The sequence below is a fragment of the Hevea brasiliensis genome, chromosome 1 (assembly GCF_030052815.1).
Source record: "Hevea brasiliensis isolate MT/VB/25A 57/8 chromosome 1, ASM3005281v1, whole genome shotgun sequence".
Classification (NCBI taxonomy): Eukaryota; Viridiplantae; Streptophyta; class Magnoliopsida; order Malpighiales; family Euphorbiaceae; genus Hevea; species Hevea brasiliensis.
In genome coordinates this window covers 115,882,328-115,895,515 of record NC_079493.1, presented here as the reverse complement: position 1 = coordinate 115,895,515, position 13,188 = coordinate 115,882,328, and positions in this window count along the sequence as shown.

Genomic DNA, 13,188 nt, shown 5'->3' with positions numbered 1-13,188 from the left:
TTTGAGTAGCAAGCACTGGTGCAACTGTAAATGGAGCATTAGTTGCAACGTTAAGGCCCCATCAATCAGTTTAATAGAAAACACAGATATCAACAATCCATTAATTTAATATTCAATCTTAGTGCAGTTATTTTTATTATTATGATGTCTTAGATTCGAGTCTGATTAAAGTGAATTTAATAAAGAAGAAAAAAACAAATATATGAATGCAACCATGTGCATGCATGTATTCTTAGCAACCCATTATTAAAATGGCAATTTCAATTTCCATGCCTATTTTAACCTTTTAAGGTTTTCAAAGTCATTGACGTGAGAGAAAATAATTTATATGCATATAAACGATCATAAAGTTTTAAACTTTATTTATGAAATATGGCGTATTTTTATTTTTCCATGTTCTATTTATAGATTGTGGTCCATTTTCTTTAAATCTACTATTTTTAATTGATTTTAAATTATTTATTTATTTATTTATAATTAAGAGAAAATTCACTCAGTTTATTTAATCCGTTTTATCAATATAATATTAGAGTTAACCCCTATTTGATATTGGATTACCCACAAATGTCTACTACAAACTTTTTGATCTGAACATAAAGAATGTGCTGATTCATATTAACTGAGTATAAGACAAATATAAATATGTTTTATATATGATTTGAATGCCTTTGAAAATAAAATTAAATCCCAGAAACATATCATGTCACTCTTTGTATATAAAATTATACTTTATTGGCAACCACACTAGATGGCATTGGAAAATTTGACACTAAACCACTAATAATGCAACAAATTAAATTGTAATAAAAAAAAACACATGATATTTTATTATATTTTTCTTAGAAATAATTAAGAAAAATACTTGCACTAAAGGTAATCATTTTAATTTTTGTTAATAAAATAAAACTTTAAAATTTTAATTAAATCAAATTACAAACAGGTTAAAATATTTGAATTATTTTTAGTATAATTAAGATAAATTCAATGAAAATTATAGCCGAGGAAGACTAATTTATTAAAAGAATGAAAAGTGAGAGATTATATAAAAAAAATTAATTTGTTTGATTTTCAAAGTATTATAAAATTTTAGGGATTATATTATAATTTATTTTGAGAGAAAAAGTGAATATTTCAAGATTGTTTAAAGGGAAACTTAGACAAGTGGATAGGCCAACATGATAATTAACTATGGAAAAGAAAATAATAATAATAATAATAATAATAATAATAATAATAATAATAATAATAGATAATAAGTGGCATTTCAATATTCTTTTAAAAAAATAGTTCAAGTAATAAGATGAAAGTGATGTGGTGGCCCATATAGATGAATCAATAATATTTAGGGGTGGCGATGAGATCATGAATGGCATCATCTACAGGCTTCATATCCATGGGCGGCCATGGACTTCACTTAATTGGGGTCAACCATCAAACTTTTGCTTCAACATATTATCATCAATTTGGTCACAAAATGGTTTCAATTGAGTTTCTTGAAAATATAATGCCATTTCATGAGCTTACTTTAATGGAGGAAGGAAGTGAATTTTTACCATTTTCATAATCAAGACTTTCTAGAAGTTTCATGTTCATGCATGACAAGGTCATTTTTTGTCTAATAGCACATAGTCATCCATCCCATTATGTTTCCTTCTTAAACTTTGAATTCATTTCAAAGGAAATGATATCATACATGGTTATCATTTTTAATGTGATTTTAAGGTGATACTAATAACAAAAGAAAAGGGTGAAAATTTTACCCATTAAGTTAATTAGATTTCTTTTGCTTAACTAATGGATATATTTCCTTCTAAAAAAAAATAAACTAGTAAATTTGTAATATCTTACATTTAAAAAAAAGAAAAAAAATCTCCTCCAACTCTTATCTCATACTCATAGATCTTAAGACTTCTTTAGAATTTCTTAACTCCTCCAATTTTAGTACTTAGATTTTAAGGTTGGATTCGAGTTTATTAATATGGTATCAGAGTGACAGAGCTTAATTCATTTCTTTTGCATTGTTCTTACAAGCTTATTATGTGAAGTGGGTTGTTAACAAAATTTCTTTTTGACCTCTTATCTCACTGCTTATAGATTTTGAGACTTCTTTACACATAGATTTTAATGTTGAGCTTGAGTTTTAATACCTTATTGTGTTTAGACTTCATCTACCGTGAATTTAAAACATAATATATATATATATATATATATATATATATATATATATATATATATATATATATATATATAAAATAAAATTCATATATAAAATATTTAAGACTCATATAATTATTTCTTAAATTTATAATTATATTTTATGAAACTAATACTTTTGATATTTTTTAATGTACAATAATTTTTATATATCTGTTATAAATCTGCATCACTATATATTATATTTCATAAAAGAAAAATGAATCATTTAATAAATTATTAATTTTATAAATAATTCTTATGATTTTTCGAAATGTGATTGCTAAAATATTTCTGAAAATAATGTCTTCCATGATCGATTAATTATGGTGGCTAGAAATAGCTAATAGTTGCTTGTTAGTGGTGGTAAATGTTAACTGTTAGAAATAGTTAAAATTAAATTATAAAATTATTAATAAAAAGTTATTTAATTAATATAATTATAAAATTATTATTAAAAATTAATTATTTAATTAAATAAAAAATTATATTTATTAATTTTATTCAGTGATAAATATTTTATTTATTATAAAATTATTTTTTAAAATATTAGCAACATAACTTTTATATTTAAAATTCAAGTTTAATTAATTTTGATTTATAATTTTTTTCACTGAATTTTTATATGCCTTTGTTTTTCCTCCAATGAGCATATATACATTAGAATTAAAAAAAAAAATCTAAACTATATAAATAATAGAGTCAAAGAAGATATTTTTAATTTTAAGAAATTAAATGTGTAAAAAATTTAAAAGTATGAATGAAATTTAAGTAGTAGTAAAATATAATTATAGTAATAAATAATAATGAATGATTAAATTTAATTAATTATTAAAAATAAATATATTATAATAATATTATATTATATATAAAAATTTAAAAAATTTACATAAAATAAATTAGATTACAATGTATTAATTTTATAAATAGGTGCACGTGACAATAAAAATGGTGGTTATGTCAACACTTAATTCGATTGGAACTCAAATTTGGGACTTAGTACTCTGAAGATCACTTTAATACTATTAACTTAAAACTCATTAATCTATGATAATTTTTTTTATTATGAATAATTTAATTGAATTTAATTATAATAAAATTATAATTATTTTATTTTTTTACAAGAAAAAAATTGGTGATTAAAATATATATTTATCAATAAAATAAATTTTTATTAAAATTATCATTAATATAATGAAAAATAATATTATAAAAAATTTGTAAATGTTAATTTATATAAAATAATAAAACTTCACAGAAAAATAAATATTTATAAATGTAATAATTTTTATAAAATTAACATTTTATATTTATATTTTTATTATTAAATATAAATAATTCAATTTATTATTACTTTAAAAATAATAATTTATTATTATATTTATTTGCTTGTTTCTTCAACTGTTTTTTTAATTGAATATATTTTTGGGAGATGGGTTTTTTTTTTTGAAAAATAAACATCACTTTATGTAAATACGTTAAATAAAATATAAAAATTTCATAAAATTAAAATCTATTAATTTTTTAAAGAAATAAACCGATAATAAGAAATAGATAAAATAATAGAAAAAAATAAAATAACCTACTTTCAATTAAAGTTTAAATAAGTTCAAAATCAAATTTTCAACTAAATAAATCATTGTAATTTCTAATAAAAGCTAAATAAATATACACCTAATAAAATATTATTTTTTGATTTTTTAAAAATAATAATTTTAATATTAAAAACTTTTTTACCATGTTTTTCAATTTATTTTTTGTTTTACTTTAATTAAAATTTAGCTTTTCCCACAAAATAATTTATATACAGGGTAATTATTGGAGTAAAATTTTTGATGTAATTATTGTGAATAAAGGGTCTTAAAGTTTAGAATATAAAACATAAAATTCTAAATTACCATTCAAAGCCGTTCGCATTTGTCAATATCAATAATTAATTAATTAAAATTAATTTTATATCCAGCCTTTGGACAACATTCAAAGGTTCGGTCACACGTGGTGTTGAATTTCAGTTTACCTATTCCAGTCTTTCATGGATAATTTGAACGTCAGCCGTCAATAGATACATTTTATCTGGATCTATCACATTAATTAATTATTATTCAATTAATCTTATAGTTTATAGACAACTCAATTTGAATATTTTCTAAGAATGCATTCCACAATATTAATTATTTTAATAATAATTAATTATTTTAATAATAATTAAATATTTTATTAAAATATATTAAATATTAATCATTAGTGATAAATTACTCTCTTAATTTTTAAACACTAATATAAATACTATGTTATCAAATAATATAAATAAAAGAGATAATATTTTAATTAGTGTCAAAATAATAAATGATATTTTAAAAATCATTTTTTAAGTTTTCCTTATTTCTTTTCCCAAAAATGAAATTAGTGTGCATCATTATGTATGTGAATCGCATGTGCATAGTTTTGACTTTGCATGTGAAACACCAACAATAAATTATACATAACAACTCATAAGTGTATGCTTCTTACGAATTAATTGTAATAATTAATATATTATCAATTAATTTTAATTTAAATACTAAAATTACTTCTAAAACTATAATAAGTCAAATTAATAATATATAATGGTTTAATAAAAAATTCACATTTTTTTTATTAATCATTTTAATTTTGTCAATTTTAATTAATTTTTGACAATTAATTGTAACTGTCACAACTCAAACTATGAGCCGGACCGGCATTAGGAATTGGGTCAATATAAGGCTCTCAAAACCCGTAGTAAGCTGAATTATTCTGAACCCAACTATGAGACATATCACTGTAGTCCAATTTCAAGAAAATAAATAGATAAAGTCTGGCAATAAATTGAACTATCCAACAAGAAATTTTTAACTCACCCGACCTGTAAATATAAAATATATCAAATCAGAGAGCTCAGCTCACCCTTATTATCCTCAATCAATCACAAATTAATTAAACGGAAGCTCAATTTCCTCATCCATAAAACAGTCCATCTCAGATACCCATACACAGTCATATATATAATATTACAACCCCAAAGTTTGGTTATTTCAAACACAAATAAATATTACACTACCGATACATGCGAAGTTCTAGAATGAAGATAAAGGAAAAAAAATAAGAATATAATAGAACTTCTTTGATCAAACATGCGAGAAAGAATACAAGTTATACTAAAAAAGAGATCCTCCTGTAGCCTGAAAAAATAAGGTGAACAGGAGTGAGCATTCGACTCATAAAGTAAGATATTGATTCTACATACAATTTTTATAACTATATAAGTCTAGTGCATCCCTAAAAGTGAAATGCAACATCTTCACACAATTCAAACAAGTCAAGGCATAATCATACCGAAGGCAATCTGGAGCACTCACATACCCGTGTGTCAAATCCATACTCACACATATATATATGGCAGTTGATCCCCTATATAGCTCTCTTGGTTCCAACCTCTGCCAGTAAGATTAACTCAAAACCAGACTTTCTCTTAAAATCCAAATGCAGGGGCCAACAAAATCAACTTGAGCAGTGCCTACCCCAACTTATCCATAATAATGATCGGGTCCCAGCGAGTCAAGCTTCAGCTGCGGCTACCCGTTCTATCCATATCCATATACATACCACATGCACACCAACTCACACACGTGGCTCCAGATTGCCATAAATCATCAACCATAGCAATGTCATTAAATACAAAAGCAATAGAAGGCATGCCTAGCCAATAACTATGTACATATATCTATAAATGATGCATAAATATGCATTGAATACAAAATAATATTGAAATTATTAGTAAAATCAATATTTACTCAAAGTACTTCATAAGTCACTGTGGCGACTAGATGGAGAATAAATGCTGGCCTGACTCATCTAAACAATTACATTACAAACTAATCAATATTTACTTAAAAATTGAAAGAATAAAAAACAGCTTAGGTTTTGTAGAAAATTTGACAGAATTTTTCCTATACCTAGAACATATCCAACCTACAAAGTAGCTCAAATCACACTTCTAAAATCATAATTCTCAAATTCACATCTCAATAATATCATCTGGCTCTTCTTGGACCCTCCAACTAGTTAAAACTCACACACTATACATAAATAATTATTTAAAAATTTAAGGTGTTACAGTAACTTTATTCATTTGACTTAATTGGATTTTCTTTTTCATAGAAACTTACATCTCGTTGAGATTGAGTGCACTAATTTATTAATATATTATATCGTATTATATTATATCATATAGTATGATTTTTATTGTTACTATGTTTAAAAAAATAGTATGATACATAATTATTTAATAATTTTTTATTACATAGTATAATATAGTAAAATAAATATAAAAATTACTAAAATATCGTTATTATTATTTTAAATATGCAAATGGTTATTGTATAAAATAGTAATATAAAAATTTAAAACTGTTTGAGAACTTATGGTAAAATGATGGTTTAAAACTTAAAACTATTATTTTTTAGGAACAATTTAAACAAATAAGAAGTATAATCATATCATTATCATATAATATGAAATCATGATAAAACATCATCCAATCAAGGGGTTAATTGGATTTCCAGTTTTATTGTAATGATCAAATTACATGGCCTATAAGCCCAAAGAAAACCCTAAAGTAAACAAGGCTACAAAACATGTTGCTGGCATCACCATACCAATTCATCACTGTCGCCTTCCGTCTAGCAATAGTCTCTGGGATAGCAAGACGAGAGCTTCCAATGCTTTAACAAGAAAGGATTCAAAGCTAAAGCACAAGCTTAAACTAGAATCCAAGCAGAAAGAGGTGATCCAAAGTCTAGCCTACCACCAACCACGTAAGGTAGCACAACAATTCAGCATCTAGAAAATCAAGGGAAGGCAAACAGAGAAAGAGGAAGTAGAGCTCAATCGGCCTCTCAATCTCGTATAGTCAGAGGGAGTGGCTACCAAGATCACCTCTGTCAACTCTTAGATCCCACGGGGTGACTTCCGCCCCTTTTACAACTAACTAAAACAAGTTCCCTTAGAGTCACTAAGTGAATCATCAAAATACCCTCACTAAAACAACATAGGACCTACAGCAAAAACTTAAATCCAACTATTTACATCCCATCCTGAAAGTCGGGAGGGAAAAATCCACTTTCCGAACAGGAAAAGTCGTACGTGGATTCTTTTACTATAGTTTTGTTCTTTAAAATTAACAAAATTAAAAGCTTAATCTTGTTCATATTGAATAAAATTATAATAAATTTGTTTTCTAATAAAATAAAATAGAAAATATTTCATTAATTAAAAATAAAATATAAAGGTGAAATACAAATCAATCTATATTATATTTTTATATAAATAAATTTAATTACTTATATAGAAAAAAATTAATTACTTTGGACTGGGAATTACTACAAAGGGAAATAGGCACTGTTTCTCTTCTCTTATCTTATCAAGGAGAAAAATTATAGGGTAAATCTGTGATTCCAAGGTGAAAATGACGGGTTTGAATCATTAGTTGAAAATTGGAATTGTAAATGAATTATTCCTTGATAATAAATAATAATATTAATAAATTCTATAAAATTCAATTTTATCTATATATTTAAATAATTATTTTTTAATTATAATTTTCATTATTATTTAATTATCGCTCTATAGTTAATTTATTATTCTGTATGAAATAATTATTCTTAGAAGTTGGGCTTACCTTTCAAATCAAATTTAGATAATCTATCTTAATTATTTATTATAATCTAAATTAATAAGTAATGAAAGGGGAAGTAAAATAGTAATTAGAAAATAAAATAAAATCAATAAGTAGTTCGATTAGTAGTGTGAAATTGATTATTAGGTAAATTTTACTTGTAAGTTCAAAGGTTTAAATTCTGGAGTCATTATTGAAAGAGTTTTATCTGAATATCACTCTTGACCTGAGTGTGGAGAAATTAAGTATTTAAATAAAAAAATTAAAAAGAAAATGGAAAAAAATTCATATCCAATGTATAGTTGGTTGAATATTTGTAGATACTTTTGGAAAAAATGAGCTACTAGAAGACGACTTTGGATGCAAATTGAGAACATACAATTATATAAAAAGGAACGTGTCAAAGTTGTGGTCTTTTGCAAGTATTGCCTTGTAATATAATTCTTTCAAGTTGCTTAGACTAAGGACTAAAGTCTATTTGACTATTATATGAGAAATCAATTAGTACCAATATTAGTTGTTCATATACAAAGAACAACTTAGTTAATTAATCTTATTGAATCCTTTAAAATTCTCTTTTAAATTTCGTTTGTTTCATGAAAAATGATTTGTATATAGAAAATATTTTCTATGAAAATATTTTTTATTTTTTTATTGTAATATTAAATTAATGATATTTATTTATTTCATGTATATGTATGTTCATATTTTAATAAAATTTTTAAAATTTATAAAACAAAAAATGACTTCTTCTTTTGAAAAATGAAAGTTATTTTTTTTAAAAATGATTTAATTTTTCTTTAATGAAAAAAGTATTTTTTCGTTGATCAATTTTTCTAAATATCTCTTAATACTAAAAAATATAAAAAATATTTTATAATAAAATATTTTCTGTGAAACAAAAGATCTTAAGTTTCTGTTCATTTTGATACTATGTATGCCGCTGTGTTTTCCTTCTTATTGCTGGTAGGTGAAAAAGAGGAAAACTATGACCCGTGACGTTATAAATTCAATATATATATATATATATATATAATGAATTTTATAAAAAATTTTTGTCTAAATTTAGGTATTGTTTGTTATAACTTTTAAATTAATATTTAATATTTTAACTTTAATTAAAATACTATATATCTTATTTATATTATATGATGACATAATATTAATTTATATTAGTGTATAAAGGTTAAGAGAGTGATTCATAAAAAGTTATGTCTGAGAGTATTTTGATTAGCTTCAATAAAATAACACCATTATTTTTAAATTTAACAGTTAATCCAACAATTATTTTTACCGAATTCTTCTGCTTTAAATTATTATATAAACAATTAACAGTTAGTAAAATAGTTAATATTGCCAAATGAGACCTGAATCTATTATAAACTCAAAACATATTATATATAATAAAATTTATACATTAAATATATAAAACCTACATATTTATATTTTAAATTTATAATATATCGTACTTAGTTAGGTGAATTAAATCTACGTAAGCTTTTTTCCATGATATGTAATACTAATCTCAAATCTGTGTGCTTATTATGAGTAAACAAAACAACAACTGGTTTTGGAAGACTAATTATTATGAATTTCCTCCTTTGTAATGAAACATTGAGTGTAACTAAAAACCGTGTTGAATATTATATAAAATAGAAGAAAATGAAAGAAAAAGGCATGACTTTGAAGAAAGTGGATAAACATATAACATTCTCATGCACATTAAAATGACTATATTGACCATTGAATTTATTAATACCTAACCTATTTTTAGTGTAGTGTAGGACTATTTTACCCCCCCTTTTTTTCCATAAAATATTTTAAAAATTTAAAATATCATAAATTTTTTTTAAACGAAATAGTAATTTTCAACTTTAAAAATCAATTTATAAGTTCATTTGGCCAACATGAATGTCCGATGTCGACAACAATATATTAAATATGTTTCTTTTGTCAGTGTCTTTCTCTTTATCCACACATTTTTCTTTTCTTAATTAAATTAATTCTTTTTATATTAATTATTTTAAATAAATTGTTAATTAAATACATAAAGTACATTGAGATGGGCCTCTATTGTCAGCCAGACTTGAAGTCATGGAGGCAAGGGGGGTTGAACTTTTGCAGGCAGTCTCAAACATGTGCTTTAGAAGCAAGACCTCAGGATTTTGAATTTTATTCCCCAAACAGAAAATTGAAATCTTTGATTAATTAGTAATTAATTAAGTAGTCCGATCTGAATCTTGCAATTAATTAATAATTAGAATAATTTGAAAAAAGGAAAGAAGAAAATGAGAAGGCCAAGGCCAAACCACATGCATGAATCATGAATGAGAACACAGGAGGAATTAAAATTTTCAGGTTCAATGGACTGACCTACCAACTTGGGTTGGGTGCACCGTCTGCTGAGTCTTGAGGAGGATTAGGTGACTCACACTGCTCTGACACAGACCCTACCCACCGGCCTATATATCCAATTTTACTGTCTTTAGCGTCTTGACTTTCTTTTTTCTTGACTTCTACATTAAATATTTTGTTTAATTTTATTTTATTTTATTTTGTTTTAATGTATTTTCAGTTGCGTATATTGTACGCGTGAAATGTTTTTTATTTTTTAATAAATTCTTGAATTTAACATAAAAAATTATAATAAAAATTTAAATAATTATATTTATTTCTTGACTTAATTAACATGCAATAAATATTTCATTTTCTTCTAAATAACTATTATTTTTTTTTTAAATTCATTTTTTTAGAGTGGTGTCAAATGAAATACAATATAATATATGCAACATAAGGAAAGATAAGTTTTATTTTATATAAATTTTAATATTATTAAGTTAATAATATTTTTAAATTAAAAAAAAAGTAAAGTTTTTGGCTTGACTTAATATGAAATAATTAGTAGTTTAATGTTCCAAAATGATGATTAATAAATCTGAAACATGTCATACCACTTAAGTATAATCCTCAATTTTGAAATTAAGGATAGGATTTGACAAGAGTCAGTATTATACAGTTAATTATTCATTTTTAAAAAATTTTTACCCATGAGATAATAATAACCATCATCATGACCTATAAGGACCATTGCTTTCACTAGCTTCATTAGTAATATAGATCATGTGTCACAATTAAATATGTAAATAAACAGGTTAATTTAATTCTACTGCCATGTGGAAGTCATGCAACTTCAGGGTCAAGATATAAGATTAAATAATCAGATTTTTTTTAAAATAAAAAAGTCAATTGGAATACTTTAAACATGCCTCTCTGTGTGTGTATATATATATTTGCTTTTCTTAAACAATAATCTAACTAGATTTGCAATCCATGCTAAGTATTAGGACATCCTAGTCCTAAATTAAAAAATGTAATCTTGAATTGTTGAAGTTTTATTAATTTCTAAAGCGGTCATATTACAAGTTTGAAATTTGAGAAATGGTAGCAACAGTCACTTTGGACACTCTTTTTAGAAATAATTGATTAATAACACATGCACACACTCAAAACATGAACGGAGTCATGTGGAGGCTAAGGGGGCATTGGACTCTTCTGAAATTTTAAAAATTTTTAAGAATTTAATGATAATTTTTTAATTTTTTCATTTTTATATTAAAAATTAATGCGTATGAGATTTGTAGGGTTTTAAAAGTTTTAAATGATTTTAATAGTAATTTTATATAAAAAAACTCTAAATTCTTTATTAAAAGAATGATACAATGAAATACAAATTTTCGTATTAAAAAAAAATTTAAATCGTTATTATCTCTTGACTCTATATTTTTCATCAATTTTATTTTATTATTTTCTAATCTAATAAATTCACAATCGCCGATTTCTATTCTTTGGAATTGAAATTATTGGATAATATCATTAAAGAAAGGTCTAATATAATTCTCTCATATTTTTTCATCAATTTAAAACATTAGTAGTAACTTTTTTCTTATAATCTCATTACTATTTTCTATTTTTTTTTTCTTGCTAAAATGTCTTCATACTCAAGTTAGAGAAAAAAAATTTTCTTTCATAATATTAGAAGTTAACCATGTTTTTTATTTTATTTAATCTATAATTTTAACTGAATTTATTTTTCTTAATTTTTTTTGAAAAATAGAGTTGTGATAAATTGAATAAATTTTTTTAATATTAAGCCATCAATGTATTTTAGCTTTAACAATTTACAATATTAATCATTCATTATATTTTTGAACTAATAGCAATTCCATTTAATTTTTAGCAAATTAAATTTTTTTTAAAAAAATTTAAAGCATTTATTTTTATTATTATATTTATTAAATGTTTTGTTTTATAGTTATGAAATAGTTATCATTATTAGTTAATTAATCATTTTAGTCAATACCTAAATAAGTAATTTATTAATAAATTATGTATTTTAATTGGCCCCCCTGAGCTAAAAATCTAACTCCATCACTAACTCGAAAGAGGAAAAACACACACCATTTGATAAAAATATGATAATTTTGTTAAAAATATGTTAAACCTTATATCTCAAATAAATGTTGTTCATAATTGATATGGAATCCCAATAAATCAGCCTAGCTACTTGAAAGAGATAGACACCCCATTTGAACATATTCAAATTATTTTTTTTTTAATTGGTTAAAAACACACAAACTCAAATTCATAATTTATTAAAAAATTCAAATTCATAATTTATTAAAAAATTATTAAGTGTTCACCATGTTTACATGCTCATATTTATATCTAAAAAACTCATTTTTTTTATATTTAAAAAAGAAAATAATTTTTAGTGCTCTGAAAATATTCTACTATAATTTGTAGATGCTTCATGAATTTTTGTTGGCCTAGGAATCAATTCATCTCCAATACAAGACATGAATTTTTGTTTGAACCAGTTTTTGCTCTCAGTTATAGCTTCTAAATAGATTTTTTAAGCAATCACTCCTAACTAATCTCCATCATTAAATCAGTTAGTTTGACAATTAATCTCCACTTAGAATTTTAACAAATCCAAGCCTCACCTACCTAGTCATTGTTTTTCAATGGAGAAGCTATGTAAGGTACAGGTGTCATACATCAATTTGGTCTGTAAAGACAAAAATGAAAAAATAATTAGATTTTGCATCGGATAATTCCTTATTGAGAGAGCTTTACTTGCATATTACTCTCGGTCTGAATTAAATTATTTTTATTTATATGTGCAAACAAAAATTCACAGCAAAAATGTTTAGTTTTATGCAATTGCATGAGAAAGGAAGGATTGTCCAAATTCTAAAGATTGCAACATCATTTCTTAATTAAGTTGAAGCACAGAAATT